Source organism: Pseudopodoces humilis, chromosome 12 (assembly GCF_049639895.1).
Source record: "Pseudopodoces humilis isolate 2021_Gansu_Grassland_sample_001 chromosome 12, ASM4963989v1, whole genome shotgun sequence".
In the NCBI taxonomy this organism is placed as follows: domain Eukaryota; kingdom Metazoa; phylum Chordata; class Aves; order Passeriformes; family Paridae; genus Pseudopodoces; species Pseudopodoces humilis.
In genome coordinates, this window is record NC_142211.1 from 12,791,966 (window position 1) to 12,808,605 (window position 16,640).

Here is a 16,640-nt window from a genome sequence, read left to right on the forward strand (position 1 = left end):
TTTGAGGATGGTAGCTATAATCCCCTTACTCTCTTTTTCTTATGCTTTGCTTTCTCCTCTTTTCCCTTTATCGCATGTTAGTGCTGATGAGCACTCAATAAAGTGTGTTTTGCTGTTTAAGTCCTTGGTTCGCTGATAATCTTTTGTACTCTAAGACCGACTAAAAGAACCACATCATGAATCCCACCTTGTGGATCGTGACAACGTCACGCAGTATTGCAAAATCACGCTGCAATTGATTTCTTGCTCTTAGCACAAGGACATAGTTGTGAAGAGTTTGAAGGTATGTGCTGTTTGAATCTTACTGGTCATTCGGTTTCAATCCACAAACAACTAAAACAGCTACAGAATGGGTTACATGCCCTGAAACAAGATAATGACCCCATTGGAAGTTGGTTAGCCAACTGGGGCATTACTGAATGGTTAAAGTCACTTGTGCTGGAAGGGGTCGAATTTTACTTATGGTATTAATAAGAATAGTTGTTTTAAGCTGTATGTTATTTTGTATTTGTAGAAGTGTAAAACGAATTGCGTCTAAAGCCTGGCTTGTTCAAAAAGAGAAAGGGGGAATTGTAGTAAAACATTTTAACAGAGTAAAGGCATGATATTTTAGTAAAAGCCTGTCTGCACAAGCCAGCCTTTGGTATAAGTGACAATATTAAAGGTAGTGTCTTTGAAACTATCTTGAAGCTGCAAGAATAAAGGAAAACAATAGCCTTGTGTACTGGGGAAAGAATGTAAAACAATATGTATTAACCAATAGTAACTTGCTAAGCCCGCGGACCCTATCGTACCCTATAAAAGTGTGCTAAAGATAGAAATAAACGACGTTCGCCATACTTCTGTGAAGACTCGGCTGAACAGTCTGAGCTGTTTCTCAATATCTCCCTCTCTCTGTATGGAGCCATCCTCTGACTCCCCAGACACGGTTCAGCTGTGTCAGTCTCCGGCCAGGCCTCCTGCCTTTTCACTCCACAGGACCCCCTTCAAAGTTCAAAGGGTTGTAGCATGTGCTTCATCTCATGGCACTATCATCACATCACGTTCCTTCGGATCACATCGCTAGAATCACGTCAGGGTCACCGATATGCAGGAGCTCGGGACTTCTGATCAACCAACCAATATGATTTTGCAGAAGCCGTTTATTGTTTACATTATGCACTTATTTATACATTCTAAAACTACTGTTCATGTGATCATGCATTACTTGATTGGTGCTTCTATCTTGTCCACATGTTCAGCACGCACTTCTCAGGATATATGATTGGTCACAGTCTAGGTGTTTAACCGCCCTCTGTTATCTGGTTCTTGTGGTCTTGTTTTTCTGTTCTCATTGTCTTTTTTCTTATTTTATAACAATTTATGTTTCAGCAACCTTGAGGAATTCCAGAGGGTCTGATAAGAAATTCAACAGACAGTTTGGCTGGGGCACACTATGGCCTAAGTTGTTCAGATACATTGCTATATGCTATAGTTAAAAGAATTTTTCGATGTCTTCTCCCACTGCTGGATAGGCTTCTTCTTAAAGAAAAAATAACCTGTTCAGTTACATGGTCGCAAGAAGTTCCATTTGTTCTGGCATTAAAGTGGTTTTGGAAACTGCCGATCAGTCACATGGTATTAGTAACACATTTTTTTTTGTGCACATGTTTTCAAGAAATTAGCATGGATGTAAAGTAGTAAATTTTGTTTCATGATACTGAAACCACACACTGAAAAACAATGAAGAATGCATGTATGATGAAGTATACATGCACACAAATCTGTCCTTTTTTTTTTTTTTTTTTAACTGAAATGCAGTGGCTAATTTAGCCTATATATGCTGTTTCTTAGAGTGTTCCAGTGAAGAGGAAACTACTGGTCCTTGCACAGGAAGGAAGACCTGTCAGAAGGAGATTAATATTCTGAATTGTCAGAAGTAACAACTTTAGACTGTTGTCCTAGGTGACTCAAAATATCATGTCACTAACGGACATGGAATGATTTACAGGGACACGTCTCAATGGTAGGGCATGAAAGAAGGAACTTTATTCTCTGACTCCAGTATTTAGATTCTTGACAATGACCAGGGATTGGATAACCAAATCACGACCTTCTCAATTGCACTGGTCATGCAAAATGTCCATCAAAAAACGTTTCTCAGAAGGAATGTGATAAACAATTTATGTTTACTGGACTCTCATGGGAAAGTAACTAAAACTATGAAAACATTATCAGAAGGCTTAATTTTCAGGGCAACATCATGTATTTGATATCTTCTTTATGTCAATCTGTCTCTTTAAGACCCAAAGTCAGAAGCAGAGCCTCTGTTTGACCTCGGTTCATGGAAGGGGTGGGCATTCTGGGTCCCTTTAAAAACAGGGAAAGGACATGCAGCAAGGTGTCTTTTGTTCTCTCTGGATTCTTGAGAACCTCGGGAAAGCGGGCAACTCCAACAAGCTGTTTGCCATTGTTGCTATAGCAAACACTGGGTTTGTTTGGGTTTTTTTGAAGCCAGGGGACACATTTTCTTTAGACTTTTTGCCACCACTAAGGGTCAAACATGGTCCACAAGTTTCCAGACACTGCCCACCCTACACTGGGAAGTTACACTATCACTTTCAACTGGCAGCCAAGAACCAACTAGTAAGATATGACTGTGCCTTCATCAGTTGCTCTGTTCTGTTCAGTTTTTTATGGCATTTTTTACATAGATCTAACTAGTACTTTATAATAAGAAAATGTGATTTTATGCAGAAGTAACAAGCTAGGGAAATAGCAGCCACTTAGCTGGGTTTTTTTTCAGCTAACTTCTATGTCATTTGGAAGACAGAAAAAAAAACTGAATAATTAATTACTTCAGTGAAAGTTTCACAAAGCTCTATTTATTTATTACTATTTTTAATAAGGAAATTCTCAGACAGTTTTAAAATTAGTAGCTGTTATTTTCTGATTGCTTTTGTTTCAGCAAAGCTGCAGGGAAGTACTAAAATCTTAATCTCACTGACAGTGTACAATTTCTGTCAATGTTTTTAAAAAGAATTTATAGTATTAAAATCTTTTTAAATTCCAACTCTTGAATTTTTTTTCTGTTGGGCTAAGGACTATGTTTTACTAAATGAAGTGTAATTACATGTATTAATATCAAAACATATAAATATGAGTTTTATTAACGTTCAGATTGTTCATTCCCTACTTGATCTTTAAGACTGTTTCATATATCTCTCAGCATTAATCCTTCAACAAACTGCAGAGAGAAGTAAAGAGAGCAACTAAGCCTGGATATGATGATTTATAGGAAATGGTTTCCTTTATCAATTATATGTTCATTTTATGGGGTTTCAAGAATAAACAAAGAAACACTAACAAAAGAACGAGCCATTAGAACTTATTTTCAATACTATGTATTATGCTGTCATGGTTTTGGAAGCTAGGGAGGGCAGGAGCATCCCCTGGAATGAGAATGTAAACCCCTTCCCTCGGAATTATTATAATTCTGAAATCAAAGGCTCTCAGGCAAAGATCTGGGGATAGGAATAACAGTTCTTTACTAGTATGTATAACGAGGCAAACAAACAACAATAACTACAGCCTTAACAACAAAACAGAACCAGGGACCCTGTGACAGCCTTCTCAGCCGAGACGGGAAGGGATGGAGGAGAGGCTTTGCTTCACAAACCCCCTCAGGCGGGCAGTCCCGGTGCTCCTGTGCAGGGCTGAGGAACAGCCAGCTGGAACAGCAGGGATGAGCTGAGATCCTGGGCCGGTGGCTGAGGTGTATCAGCAGCTCCGCAGCGGTGGCTGGCACTGCCACACGTCCCGGCAGGACAGGGGGTGCAAGGCCCACCAACAAAGAGGGGAGAAGAAGAAGCAGCAGCTCCGTCTGGGTGATGGCGAAATTCCCTTCTCTCCACAGCAACAGCTCTGTGCCACAAAGTGTCCTTCTCTCCAGCTGAAGAAGCCCGCCAAACTGTCCCTGCCCTCCCCTTTTCCTGCCCCCTTCCCCCCTGGGCCCAGAGGAACTCTGTGTTTTCGCAAGCACCCACCAAGTACCCACAGTCAGGTGTTCCCCGAAACTTATGGGTAAAAATTCCACAGGTGAGCCAGATCTAAAAGGAGAACACCTAACCCCCAACATATGCAAAATTAGTAGCATAACATACTTGAATGTAAAGTGTCCTCACATCATCTGTGTTCCCTCCTCCAGAAGGATGACATTTGCATTGTTAAAAACTACATAGGGCTTTAAAGACATTTACAGAATTTTGTTGAAGACTTTTACACAATTTTTTTTTTCTGTCATTGCACTTCAACCAAATTTATATTGTACTGGTCAGAATAAATGTTAATCTTTCTTTATTTGGCTTTGTTTGCTGCTGGGGTAGTTTTCATCATGAGAGACAGGAACAACACAAACACCAATATGATGCAGAAGTCGTACCAAGTTTACTTGCAGGTGATGGTTATTTATACAATTATATTTCCGTGCACGTGCCTTGCTGCTGTCATCTAGCTACATAATTGGTTGCATACATTGTTCATGCACCGTCCACACACAATCATTCTCCTTCTTATTGGCTGATGTTATGAGCTTCATTTTCCCCCCCCTCTGGGTGCACATCTTCTTTTGCTGGCTAAAATCCCTAATTCTTTGCTACATCAGCAAAATTTCTTCTTTACTGACCTCGTTCATGTCCTTGATTTGTTTCCAACTATTCTAAAATAGCCCAGGACCCGAAATCTCCCCCTCTTTTCTTAAAAAGCGCATCTGCACTTTTTTCTGCTACTCTGCAAAAACAGTTTATTAAACAGAGTATGCAGAGTAAAATTGATAACATTGGCAAGCACATTACCAAGATATTCTTTGCTTTTCCTGCTAACCAAGACCCTAAGCCCCACGACTCTAACCAATCCGACAATGGGTCAGAACAAATTCTGTTTTTATTCATATTTTCTTTTAAAATGGCAAGTTGTTTATGGATTGAAACAGAATGATCTGACAATTTAAAACAACACATCCCTTCAAACTCCTCAGAACCATGACCTTGTGCCAATAACAAAAAATCTATGGCACCTCTATTTTGTAAAGTTGCATGTTGAATACCCTCCTTGATAGCTAATACTTCAGATAACATTTCTGATGTTAAATTGAATTGCTTTTCAGCCCAACATGCCAACATTTTTATAGTTTTATAATTCATAGCTGCCATTACTCCCGGCACAAAAAATGATGCTGAATGGCCTCTGCTTTACTAGGAATATTAACACTGTAGTCACAATTAACCAATAAATTCTAAGGCAATTTCTGCATCTCCCTGACAGGTCATCCAAGTCTTCCATGGATTACCAAAATCGATGACTCCAGATCCATTGAACATGGCCAGGTTGGGCATGGTACTACAGCTAAGATACGACGACACATTCTCATAAGAATCAGGCCAGATACTACCCAATAAATTTAATTCTTGTGGAGGCAAAGGCAACCTTTTATTTAATGATTGAATAATAGCCTGTTGCCACAATCCATGTTGTTTGGATGGCCATTGATACTCAGTGGTGTTGAGACACATACAACTGCAGTTGTCCCTTCCCTGTGGGCTAGTATAATTGATGGATAATTCTTTCATATATCCTAAAAAGGTTTTGGTATTTGGATATAAAGGGAATCAAATCAAACAAGTTTGAAAAGGATCTTCGGGAGTAGCTAAACTTAAACAAAAATTGATTAACCCCGAGGCACTTGCCCATGTCACCCACAGATTTTGTCTGGTGGGCATGTGGATCATCCCATTTCCTGATAAAAACAGGCTACACAAAACTATTGAAAAGATTGCTTTTGACTCCACCATCTTTTCTTTTGACGCTTCCATTTGTTATCTGTCACAAACCAACTTCGAGGAACTTTATTCCCCATTCCACATTCCACTGCAACAATTTTATTTTGCTTGATATTTTCTTCTCATGCAACTATTTTTAATATTGTTAAAAGCAACTGCGCAACCACTCTTTCTCCTATATCTTTGATTAACTGCAAAGCGTTTAGAAAATTATGATGCTGTCTAATAAACTAAGGTCCCTCTCCCAAAGAGCCTTGCAATAAAGCTAAATTTTGCCCAACAATTTGTTGCAAAAATTGATAGTGATCAAAACGTATAATAGTATGATAACACTGTTCACACAACCAATGTGTCTCCTTGTCACGTAGTCCCACTAGGTGCCACTTATTAGTAAGACATGAATTACACCAAACTTTAATCCACAGCCTGCAAGCTGTGCCATGTGATATACAACGATGTTCTAAAAAATCCTTTTGCTCTGTAGTGAATTTCCTAATGTTGCAGGCACTATGAAATGCATCTAAGTCAGGTAATGCTGTTACTGCTGACACTGCGTCTGGGTGAATTTTCTTCAACCAGGGGTACAGCGTCTTCTTCAGGAGATGCAGCTGGTGTTGATATGCAGCCGGATCAAGATTTGGAATCATCTACCGCTGGGCGTACCCACTTCACAGGGACCCACCAAGGTCGTGCTTCTTCACCTGAAATAACACAAGCATAACCTCTTCCCCACGTAATTAAGGTCTGCAGACCTTCCCATATCCCAAGAATTTGATTAAAAACCTGAACTATTACTTTTTGATCAAAATTTTCTTTTTCATTTTCTGTCAAATGTAATTTTGCCAGGACTTCTTGTTGTTCATTTCTAATACTCATCCAATTTACAACATACACTGTTTTGGCCACTATGTCATGGGGAGACAGTTCCCCCTGTTTTTGAAAAATAGGAAAATAGCATTTCAACATTTGGTGAGCACGTTCTACAATTGCTTGTCCAGTACTATTGTAAGGAATACCTGTTGAATGTGATATTCCCCAGTCTTGCAAAAAAAGTTCAGTAGCTTTGCTAATATAGGTGGGACCATTATCTGTTTTTATAGATTCAGGCTTGCCTAAGGCTGCAAAAGCAAGCAACCAATGTTGTTTGACAGCCTTCAATGAGGTTGGCGTATGCACAGATGCCCACAAAACATGAGACCATGTGTCAACGGACACATGAACATATTTCAACCAACCAAAAGAATGATATTCAGTAATATCTGTCTGCCGCAAAACGCGCGGTTGTAAGCCTCGTGGGTTTATTCCCCCTTCTTGGATAGGGGTTATTCGTGTACAATCGGGACAGGAGGCTACAATAGCCCTGGCATTATTTTCTAAGATATTAAACAATTTCTTCAATGCCCATGCAGATTGATGATAAAACTGATGCGATTTGGTTGCTTCTGTAATCAAATCTGCTGTTGATTTCAATACCGGGTGGACACTAACTACATGATCAATAAAGGCATTGCCTTTAACTAAACCTCCAGGCAGTGATGTATGGCTCTTAATGTGAGTGATGAACAGAGGATATAAACGCCTTTGTAAAATATCCCACAATTCAAGCATTGCATTAAATAACAACACACTGGTGATTTGGCCTATTAAAGCTTTGTGCATTCGTTGAAAGACCCCAACTATGTACAACAAATCACAGATTAAATTAATAGGATGATGTTGCCACTTATACAGGGCAGCTACCACTGCTTTTAATTCTAACACTTGCACTGAAGCTTGGGCTGTTAGTGTCACATATTTCCATCCTGTTTCTTCTTTCCAGGCAAAACCAGCTTTGTTCGTTCTACTGCTTACATCAGTAAATACCATAACTCTGTCTACTGGTGTTTGCTGTACAATAGGTTCAGGTTCCAATGGCAAATGTGTCTTGAACAAAGGATGTGTCGCCCTGAAAACTCAGCTTCTGAGTTTGCTAACATAGTTTTCTAAAGACTTTCCCAGGACAGTAACTGTAAACATAGAGATGTGTACGTTCTTTCTGATACACGTCTTGTGATGGACATCTCTCACGGCCAGTGCGGTTGGGAAAGTGTTATCCTGACCATCCAATCCCTGGCCATGGTCAGAAACCTATAAATCCTGGGAGAAGAAATAAACTCTCCTCTTCCTTTCACCACACCTCGAGCTGTGTTCATGTGATCTATTCATCTCCAGCGGCAACAAGGATGTGCCGGATAATGATTGTCAACTTGACTGTCTTGAATAGCTAATGCTAAGGATATATTTGCCAAACGTAAGTCTGGGAGGAGTTCCAAAGATAATGGTAATATGATGTCCTTTTCGGGACAAGAAGACCCATTCCAAAATCCATAGTGGATCAATCTGTTCTGGAATCCATTGTCCTATAATGGCTGCAACTTGTTTGTCTGTGTTATACACATAAATGATAAAAGGTTGCTCAAACACCAGTTTGTAAGCACAGGTTGTAGAAATTTTAACTTCAATGTTTGCTAAAGCCTTTTTTGACATTTGGGTTATTACTCAAGGGTCTTGTGGTTGTTGGCCGTCTTGCAACAATTCAAAAACAGGAGCTAATGCCACATAAGTTTTGAATCCACTGAATATCTCCCACGATTTTTTGTACATCATTAAGGCACTCAATTTCTTTCCGAATCGTCAATTTCTGTGGATGAATTTTTGAGTTAGAAACAGTCATACCAAGGTATTTCCATGGTCCTTGCTTCTGAATCTTTTCAGGGGCTATCATGAGCCACCAAGCTTGCAATTGACACGTTAATTCTTTTAATTCATCTTCCTGAATTGGCATGGACTTGCATAGTAATAAGTCATCCATATAATGATAGAGAATGATGTTAGGGTGTAGTTTTCTTCATGGCTCCAAAGCAAGGTCTGCATACCACTGACAAATAGTGGGTGAATTCTTCATCCCTTGAGGCAGTACCACCCATTGATACCTTTTCGCTGGTGCAGCACGATTTATGGTGGGCACAGTGAACGCAAATTTTTCGCAATCTTCAGGATGCAAAGGTATGGTAAAAAAGCGGTCTTTGAGATAATTTACTGTTATGTCCCAGGTTTCTGGCAGCATAGATGGGGGAAGGCAAGCCCAGTTGCAGACTTCCCATATCTTGCATAACTGCATTCACTGCTCGTAAGTCTTGTAATAGTCGCCACTTGCCAAATTTTTTCTGTATGGTAAAAACAAGAGTGTTCCAAGGACTCGTGGATGACACTAAATGACGAGCTTCAAGTTGTTCATCTACCAGTCGCTGCAAATGTACGAGATTCTCTTGTGGTAGCGGCCACTGATCAATCCAACAGGTTGATTTGTAGTCCAGGCTAATTTCAGCACAGGTCGGGCAAAGCTCGCATCAGCGGCCTCTATTAGAAAGGCATCACCAACCAACAGCCCCATTGGGAAAGAACATCTCGGCCCAGAATCCAAATGGTAGTATTGAATACATAAGGTTTTACTGAGGCACGCAGTCCTTCTTTGCAATCTGTAATAGCTACAAAATATTCACTAATATGAGTCCTTGTTGCTCCACCAATTCCGGTGACAGTGCCCGAGGCATTAATCAATGGCCAATAAGGAGGCCAATCCTTTCGTGGAATAATTGTAACATCTGCTCCAGAATCCAACAGCATTTGTTTATTTTTTAAGACAATTTGTCCTGGTCCAGTGATGTCCACAGCATGCAATGGTTTTTCCGTTGTCAAATTTTGAGCAAATGCTACCAAGGGACTTCCTGTCAAACCAAATCCTTCTTCTCCCCTTATTCAGGATTGTGCCCTGGGCATGGCTGCTGTGAATGGAACCAATTGGGCAATAACACTTCCTATTGGTAATGTGACAGGGGGATTATGCACTTGTACCATTATTCCAATAGGCCCAGTATAACTGTGTCTATGACTCCGGGGAGCACAAATATCCCTTGCTTTGTTGCAGAGGATCTTCCCAATAACAGTGCTGACAGTCCATATCCTAAAGGTCCTGTTGCCGTTGAAGGTACAATGTGCACTTGTTTGTCATTGATTATTGTGAATTTTCCCACAGCCAAATTGACCCCTGCACTTCCTCTTGTTGCTGCAGTGAGTTCACTGAGACAGCCGCTGCTGTGGGGTATTTGAATGTCGTTGTGCCCCCCATCTTGGTGCTCATCTTGTCGTTTCCCGAAATAGGGGTACTGTCCTTTTTAAAGCGAGATTGACATTCTGCGTCTTGGTGACCAAACTTATCACATTTGTGACATACACCTCTGTAAGAGACGGTCCGAAGATTCCCTCATCTGTCTCACAACCGTCTCAAGGACAGAGACTGAGACCCTGAATATCACAAGGGACTTGGTTTGGGGGTTTGGGCCTAGCTGAGATGGATGTTTGCTAAGTGATTGTTTGCAGGTGGTTGCACGGTACACTGCTCTCGTTCCTGCTGGTGAGCAGAGGCTTGGTAACCTGTGCAACGGGTTTTCCACGACTCATGGCTCTCATTCCTGCTGGTGAGCAGAGGCTTGTGCATGGTACCCTGTGCAATGGGTTTTCCACAACACCTTGCCCTCGTTCCTGCTGATGAGCAAAGACTTGCACGACATGGATCGCTCTGTACCCTACACCTGCTCCCCACGCAATGGAATTCATCACAATGATCATCAATCTCATCTGGTTTTGGCCCTGCGCCCCTCGCTTTGCAAAGGACTATAAAATTATACCCCAAACTTACCTTCCTTTGAGATCTCCCCAACGGACAGAAGACCCTGCGTCGTTGGACGGCTGAGTGGACTTCGATGTTGGTAGCTATAATCCCCTTACTCTCTTTTCCTTATGCTTTGCTTTCTCCTTTTTTCTCTCTATTGCATATTAGTGCTGATGAGCACTCAATAAAGTGTGTTTTGTTGTTTAAGTCCTTGGTTTGCTGATAATCTTTTGTACTCTAAGACCGACTAAAAGAACCACATCACGAATCACACCTTGTGGATCGTGACATAAATTGGCGTCACGGACAGGATTCTGAGAGACAGAAGGGGTTGCAGGTTGTTGTGCAGTCTGTATCAGGGGAAGGACGTTTCGCTTCAGCCGCAGCTAGCCTGCCACGCTGGTGAGCAGTGTCTAGAAAGCAAGGGAGGCGACTCGAATTTCTCGCAAAGTGCACACGCCCAGGTGAAAAGCACCCCTACACTCATTTGAGGGCTCTGTCTTCAGAATTTTACAAGGGATCTTTGAGTACAAAAGGTGGGACTTACTGTTTTTTTTATATGCTGACTGCTTGGTGTAGCGGAGTGACAACCTGAATTTTAAGATAAAGGGGTGCCTCCCAAGCAGATTTGGTCTCTCCACCCACGGCAGGGGGGAACGCAGCGTTGGCTGCGTCTGATGTAGTGTGACTGAGTTTTACCTCCCTGTAGTGGTTCTGTGTACTGTTATGTGTTTTTGATGAATTTTGACTGCTTGGTGTAGTGAAGAGACAACTTGAATTTTAACATAAAGGGGTGCCTCCCAAGCAGATTTGGTCTCTTCATCCATACAGGGATGCGAAGGGTGACGTGGCAAAGGCTGCGTTTGTGAGTAACTTAAGTCTTACCTCCCTGTAGTAGTACTGGGCCCTTCACACACAAAGATGAGTGAACAATCTGAAAACTCTAGTATAAAAGATAAAACTGCATTCATTGCTTTGTTAGCAAAACACAATGCTAAGCCCTCCCCAGCCGGGGAAGAATGGGCTCAAAATAATTGGTTCAACCTGGAAAATGTAACTGATAGAATTTGCTCCCTGCAACATGAGGCAAAATTCAAAATTGGCCATAATAAAACCATAATTTGTTCTGTATTGGGAGCTTGCCTTACGTCAGCTGTGGAGGCTCGCACGAGACGAAGGCAGGAAGAGAATGTAATTATACAATCCCTACAAAATTTAGTTGAAAGTTTGCAAAATGAAATTCATTTCTTACGAACTGCTCTGAGTGAGGAGTGTGCCAAAAATTCACAGTGTGCTGATTCCTTTAAGGAGTTGCTGGAAAAAGAAACTCCTCAGATAAATCACATATATCCTCAAGCAGAATTACATTTGGTAAAAAATTGTGGTGAAAACTGTTGCTCCCAAATAAGACCTTTGATTAAAACAGAATATAATCATATCAATGATGAAGATATTGATCCACATACACTGTATGTACACTGAAGAAATCCCGTACACTGCTACTGAATTGCCTAAGTTGAAAAAGGAGTAGGGGCATCTCCCTCACGAGTCAGAGACAAAATATGTATTTCGAGTGTCTCTCACAGGGGGAGATCAAATTCGATTATCTGAACAAGAAGCAAGTGGTTATTGGGGACATGGTGTTTTCTTAACAACAGGAGATAACCGCAACCCATGGTCCCTAACACAGCGAGCTGCATATTGGGCAGGGGGACTTAATCCCCTGGAAAGGGGAGATCCTGTAGCTCTAACCGGCTCCCCAGATCAAATTCTAGAAAACATTCATAAGGCAGCTTGTCTACAACTGATTCATGAAAGAAAATTAATTGTTGGTTCTGAATCACCAATGTTGTTACCTGTGAAGGCTGAAATTATGACCCCTTTAATTCGTGGCCTTCCAGAATCGCTTAAACCCACCGCTATCCTTCTCCAGAAAACGATAGCTGCCATAAGCCAAATAGAACGACTGGACAGGCTCCTGGAAAACCCAAATAATAAAAGTAGATCTGATCCTGGGTTTTCTCTGTACACCAATCCTTCACCACATACGAACTCACAACTCAACTTAGCTGCTGGAAATCACAAAATTTGGACATGGAGTGAAGTTGCAGAAGAGTTACTAAACTATAACAGAAAATATGGTCCTGTAAAAACCCCAGAGGAAAAGCTAGAAAGAACAAAGGGTGTTAGGCACATTGCCCCTCCCAACATAAAAACAGAAAAGGGTAGGCAAATTTCTAGCTGACAGTATTGGTGGAACTTAGGGCTGAAAAAGGGGATACCAAAGGAGTTAATGGATAACCTACCATTTGAAAAATTAAGTAAACTGGTTTCTCGGTGGCAGGATTCCAGCCCCATTGTACCAAGCGCTCCACCTTCCCCTCCACCTACTCCAGGCAGTGAGCCAACACAGCCTTATGCACAGTATCTGGGTAGTGGGCCAAAGCAACATCACTCACAGGTTCTGGACAGTGAGCAGAAACAATCACCGTTTCTGAACAGTGGGTCAAAGCAAAATCACTCACAAGCTCTGGATAAGGAGCAGAAACAACCCCAAAGTTTAGCAATGGAATTGAAAAATTTTCAGAAGCAGGGAAACTTGAACCCCTGTCTCTAATTGAAGGTGAGCATAGAGATGGGGGGGCAATTGGATATATCTTCGACAGCTCACCTGCAATCAACAAACTGGAGATTTATTAATAACAGCAATAGTTTGTCCCAAGTGAACACTGGTCACTTTTGTAATAGACACTGGAGCCCAAATTTCTGCATTAACAAATGCAACTGCCCAAAAATGTGGAATTGTTCCAATAAAGAAAAGATATTGTGTCCTGAATGCTTTGGGAACTTCAGAAGCTATGAAAATAGCTTTTGTAAAAATTTTATTACCTGGAGAGGAAGAACAATTAACTATCAAAGTAGTGCTTGGAGATATCCCAAATGATTTGTTGGGCATGGATGTTTTGGCTGGAAGGCAGTGGGAAGATCAGGACGGCCTATTGTGGTCTTTTGGCACATCACATCTTAACATTAACTTGCTCCAAGTAGCACCTCCCCTGCCGCACAGGAAAATCACTAATGTTAAACAATATCCTCTCCCTTCTGGTGCCAAGGAAGGTATCAGAACTGTAATTCAGGATTTACGAGATCAAGGGGTAATAGTTAACACTCATTCCCCTTTTAACTCTCCAGTGTGGCCAGTGCGGAAACCTAATGGAAAGTGGAGACTTACCATTGACTTTCGCAGGCTAAATGCCAACACAGATCCCCTCACTGCAGCGGTTCCAAATTTAGCTGAATTAATAATATCAATTCAAGAAAAAGCTCACTCAGTCATGGCAACTATAGATGTCAAAGACATGTTCTTTATGATACCTATACAGCCAGAGGACATGGACCGTTTTGCTTTTACTTGGGATGGTTAGCAATACACCTTCACTAGATTACCACAAGGGTACAAACACTCTCCCACCTTAGCACACTATGCTTTGGCACAAGAATTAGAAAAGATATCCAAGCCTGAGGATATAGCTGTTTATCAATACATCGATGACATTCTTGTGGGGGGAGAGGAAAAGGAAGTAGTGGGGGAGGTTCAGCAAAAAATAATATCTCACCTAGAAAGCCTTGACCTACAAATCCCCTCAGAAAAAATTCAGAGACCATCACAAGAGGTGAAGTTTTTGGGAATCTGGTGGAAGGGAGGTATGACATGTATCCCACCTGATACCCTAACCACACTAGATCAGATTAAAATGCCTGAATCCAAGAAAGAACTTCAACAAGCTTTAGGCTTGTTAGTGTTTTGGAGAAAACACATCCCAGATTTTTCAATAATTGCCAGACCCCTTTATGATTTGTTAAGAAAAGGGATGCAATGGGAATGGACCCCTTCCCAAGAAGAGACATTGCAATTATTAATCTTTGAAGCAATAGCCTATCAAGCACTGGGCCCCATACATCCCACAGATCCTTTCCAAGTAGAATGGGGGTTTGCTGCTTCAGCACTGTCAGTTCACATATGGCAACGGGGTCCAGAAGGCCCTACAAGACCTGTTGGATTTTTCTCCCGTGGCTTTAAAGATGCTGAGAAGAGATACACTACCTGGGAAAAGGGACTGTTTGTGGTTAGCATAGCTCTCATAGAAGTGGAGAAAATTACACGACAACAACCCATAGTGCTGAGAGGCCCTTTTAAAGTTATAAAAACAGTCACTACTGGGACTCCTCCCCCTGACGGGGTGGCACAGAGGGCTTCAGTAAGAAAATGGTATGCCCAGATCGAACATTACTGTAACATCTTTTCAATAACTGAAGGAGCTATAAAAAATCTGGCCATACAAGAAACTGAGAGCTTGGCTGATGGCCATGAAAAACCTGTTTCTGTAATTAAGGTAGCCCCTCCTTTTTCCCCCGAAAAATCAACAAACTCTTGGTTCACTGATGCTTCTGCCAAGCGAGAAGGGAAGGTATGGAAGTACCGGGCAGTAGCTCTCCACACTTCCTCAGGTGAACAAATAGTTACTGAAGGAGAAGGTAGTGCTCAAGTGGGTGAATTAATAGCTGTTTGGAGCGTTTTCAAACGTGAGGCACAGAATAACTCTGTAGTTTATATTTACACTGACTCCTATGCTGTGTTTAAGGGATGCACAGAGTGGCTCTCTTTTTGGCAACAAAATGATTGGGAAGTAAATAGGATTCCAGTGTGGCAGAAGGAAAAATGGCAAGAAATTTTAAGTATTGCAACCCAAGGAAATTTTGCTGTAGGATGCGTGGCTTCACATCAAACAAATGGAGATTTAGCTGGTAACTTGAACAATGCAGTTGATGAACTAGCAAGAATAAGTCCTCTAAAGGAGGAACTTGTTACAGATGACTGGGATCACTTATTAGAGTGGCTGCATGTAAAAAGACAACACACAGGTGTAAAGGATTTGTATAAAGAAGCTTTTGCTCGTGGGTGGCCTGTTACCAGAGAAATGTGCAGAACATGTATATCAGCCTGTGAGCAATGCCGCAAACGGCTGGAAAGACACGCTCTGAAAGATGACCCTTTGCATTTAAGAACAGGCAAAGGACTTTGGGATGCATGGCAAGTCGATTATATCGGCCCTTTCAAACAGCCCAGAGGTAAACACTTTGTGCTGGTAGGGGTAGAAATTGTGTCCGGGTTAGTCCAGGCTGATGCTTTTAACAGAGCCACTGGTGACAACACTGTTAAGGCTTTGCAGGGATGGTTTGGAATTTTTCCAAAACCACAAGAGATTCAATCTGATAATGGTTCTCACTTCACTGCTAAAGTTGTGCAAGATTGGGCAAAGGATGAGGGAATTAAATGGACTTTTCACACCCCTTACTACCCTCAAGCTAACGGGATTGTAGAAAGAACCAATGATCTCCTTAAGTGACTCCTGAAACCACATGAAGGGAATTGGGATATTCGATTATGGAAAGCTGTCAAAACTGTAAATGATAGATGGGGGGTGAACGGGTGTCCCAAAATCACTGCCTTTTGCCCAAAAGCTCCTAGCGTCATCCCTGCATCATGGGGGCCAGATGATTCTAAGAATCCAGCACACTACCCTGGTCAGCCAGTTTTGGTGGACCTCCCCACAGTAGGGGAAGTGCCACTGATACTGAAAGTTCCCTTGAATAAGTATGCGTGGGTGTTGCTGTATTTTATATATTGGTAAAGGTCTGTCTGCACAAACCAGCCTCTGGGATAAGTCGCAATATTAAAGGCTAAAATCCTTGAAACTTGCCTGTAGAAAGTAAAACAATGTTCCTGTGTACAAGGATAAGAATGTAAACTTGTGTGTACTAGCCAATAGTAGCTTGCTCTGCCCGCAGACCCTGTAGAACCCTATAAAAGGTGTGCTAAAGATAGAAATAAACGGCATTCACAATTACTTCTGTGAAGACTGGTGAACAGCTCGGGGGTCTTTCAACATCTGGCGCTCCGACCAAGGACACCCCTGCGGGCAGAGGGGCTTTGGAGTCAGCGGAGTGGATCTGGGCATTAGACGTCGCGGGCTTGGATCGGCACCGGATAGGCAGCCTGAGCGCGGTGAGACACTGAGCGGTAGGACGTGGAAAGTCAGGCTGCTGGGGGG

The 16,640-nt window shown here is 41.8% G+C and overlaps 1 pseudogene; it reads left to right on the forward strand.

The window, feature by feature from the left end:
• Positions 1-11,360: 11,360 nt before the first annotated feature.
• LOC148183388 (uncharacterized) lies at positions 11,361-12,930 on the forward strand (annotated as a pseudogene).
• Positions 12,931-16,640: the final 3,710 nt, after the last annotated feature.